Source organism: Peromyscus californicus, unplaced genomic scaffold, assembly GCF_007827085.1.
Source record: "Peromyscus californicus insignis strain IS unplaced genomic scaffold, ASM782708v3 Scaffold_3__1_contigs__length_106647218, whole genome shotgun sequence".
NCBI lineage: Eukaryota > Metazoa > Chordata > Mammalia > Rodentia > Cricetidae > Peromyscus > Peromyscus californicus.
In genome coordinates, this window is record NW_026294551.1 from 237,167 (window position 1) to 240,140 (window position 2,974).

The 2,974-nt window shown below is 54.5% G+C and overlaps 1 pseudogene; it reads right to left on the minus strand.

Moving 5' to 3' along the window:
* Positions 1-1,288: 1,288 nt before the first annotated feature.
* Positions 1,289-2,083, minus strand: LOC128121677 (homeobox protein CDX-1-like; annotated as a pseudogene).
* Between the last annotated feature and the right edge of the window lie 891 nt (positions 2,084-2,974).

Consider the following 2,974-nt stretch of genomic DNA (forward strand, 5'->3'; position numbering starts at 1 on the left):
GCTAGGCAGATCCAGTGGTGGGCTGGGTAGATACACACCATGTGGGCATGGCAGTGGTGGTGGCAACCCAGATTCTGCATCTACGTGGAGAGTTTATTATAATAGAGAGATGAAGAGGCAGAAAGACAGAAAGAGGGAGACAGAAAGAGAGAGAGAGAGAGAGAGAGAGAGAGAGAGAGAGAGAGAGAGAGGAAGAGGGGGGTATACCTCATGGGAGAAAAAGCGGGAGAGAAAGGAAGGGGCTGAGTTTTTTCTTAAGAGGAGGTTTCTACATCAGGACACAGGGCGACTCCAAGGGGCAGGTCAGAATATTAATACCAGCACTAAGCAAGCTAGGGAAAACTGTTAAAAGGAGAGGAATTTGAATCAAAATTGTCTGACATGGTCCTGGGATGAATACTACATCTTTTTTTTTAATTCCTTTAATGCTATGTAGGATTTTTTTATAAATTGTTTAAAAAGGAAAAACTTATTCCTGAACCTGCATCCAAGAGATTCCACTCTACTTAACCCCAGTCCAGCTGTGAGTTCCCCAGGGTCTGGGGGCTCCCTAGGTGTGGTGGACCACCTTGGGGAGGTGGGCGTGGGCAGGTAGGTAGTGGACTCTGAGTCTATCCTGAGAAGCTTCTCTTCCATCCACAGGCCTTCCTGCAGTGCTAGGGAGGGGACAAGTTCTATCCCAAGAGCAGTGACCGATTGCCCAATCTTTACCTCAGGCCTGGTCCTGATGGCTTTGTGACCACCTCCAGGCTGGGGAGGGACAGAGCATGGGAACATAGGGTGCTAGGGCAGGTGGAGATGAGGCTGCAGGAGGAGACAGGTGGGACTGACATCATCCTGACGCTTCACATGTGAGTCTAGACCCATGTGTACCATCGTCTCTCAACACTGGTTCCTCTCCAGGGCCAATCTGGTCCATGCAGCAGCCTTCCACCTTACTCTGGAGCCCCTGGAGGAGGAGGTGGAGCCTCAGCCTTGTCGTGACAGCTTGTTGAGCAAGCCCTCTGGATCTTGAGATGTCTTCAAGTGACTGAGACCTCTTCGCTGTGGCTCCCCATCACCCCATGGCCTAGGACATAGGAGCTGGAAGAGGTCCTTGTCCAGCAGGCTCATCACATAACCTAGCCAAGGGAGTTAGCAAGCGACTTGTCCTAGGTAGGCAATTTGTCCACAGTGACCCCAAAGGTCAGCAGCAGGGCTGGAACTCAGAACCGGCTTCTTGGGCTGCTGCAAAACCAGGTGCCCAGCGTTCCAGTCCCTAGATCCCTGGGCCCCAGCCTGGAAGGGTCTAGGGTAGAAAATCCTCTTTGACAGGCACTGGGGAGGAGGTACCCAGAAGGCCTGCACTGGTGGAGCATAGACTACCCAGGGGTGGCCCTGATGGTGAGGGGCTGTCAACCAAGGGCAGGGGCAGCTGTGAGGGAGGCAGCGGCGGAGGCGGCTGCTGCTGCTGCTGTTTCTTCTTGTTGACTTTGCGCTCCTTGGCTCGACGGTTCTGGAACCCAGATTTTTACCTGCCGCTCTGTGAGCCCCAAGTTAACAGCCAACTCTGACTTGCGCGGATGGTGATGTAGCAGCTGTAGTGAAACTCCTTTTCCAGCTCCAGGCGCTGGTGGTCTGTGTAGACCACACAGTACTTTTCCTTGGTCTGAGTCTTACCGCTGCGCCACATCCATTCATAGGGTGTTCGCCTCTGCGCTCCTGGCGAGGACGGTGCGCCCGGCCGGCGGAGGGACTGCGCCAGGAGGCGGGGACCAGGCCCGGGAGGCGCGGGCACCGGGCTAAAGTCCCGAAGGGGCCCGAAGGCCAGCGGGACCGGGCTGGCGGTGGAGGCCGCGGGGCCCGGGCCATAGGCAGCTGCCCAGTCGTCCTTGGGCGCAGGGAAGGGCACGGGCCAGGTCGGAGGAGGCACAGGCGCCGGTGTGGGCTCCACGTGCGTGTAACCCGCGAAGTCGGGATACTTTGGGGGTGCGGGCGCTGGGCCGGGGGGCGCGTAGGCCGGAGGGCCCAGGCCGAGGTTGGAGGGCCTGGAGGGGCCTGGGTACACGGGGGAGTCCTTGTCCAGCACATAGCCCACATACATGGTGACCGCAGGGTTCCCCGCGCATGCTGGGCCCTGGAGCCGCTGCGCCGGCTGGCTGCCCAGACGACCAGCGACTGCTCACCTGGACCCGCGACCGCCACTGCCGGATACTACATCTTACCCACAGATGCTCAACCATAGATAGATGGGGCCAAGACACGGTGGTTGCCCAGTGCCCTACAGTTGTCTGTCTACCCTCAAGTCAAGTACAAGTCTGTCATATTCTGTCTCAGTAAAGCCACTGATCCTGGTGTGACTATAGAATTCAAGTTCACCTTTCAGAAGTTTATGTCATCATGCCACCAGGTTCACCTGTTTTCTTGGAGTCTGTCAGTACGACTAGACTTTCGTTTCTGAGGTCATGCTCTCAGAGTGGGCAAGTGTGGATGGTCCTCTGGCCAAAGCCTCCACTGACTCTATATTGTCTTAGAAAGCCTTGCTTCTCCCTGGTGGACAAGATACCAGTGTGGGGAAGCCTGGGTTCCCATAGTTTTCATTAGGCTGGGTGTTCCTCTGTGGCCTGGGTGTCTTGTGGTTCAGGGAGATAGACCATGCAGTGGGAGTTAACTGGTCAGAGAATGAGCATGAAGCCCTCCTATGCTGTGGAATAATCCTTTTGTACACTGTGAAGATGTTTTGCTCTCATTGGTTTAATAAAAAGCCAACTGGCCAATAGCTAGGCAGAAGGAGGCTAGACAGGAGAGCTAGACTGAGAGAATGCTAGGAAGAAAGAGGGCAGAGTTGACAAAGAGAAAGCAGGAGATGAACATGTGCTAAAAAAAAGGTACTGACACATGGTAGAGCATAGATAAGAAATAGTTAATTTAAGTTGAAAGAGCTGATTAGTAACAAGCCTAAGCAATCAGCTGAGCATTTATAATTAATAAAAAG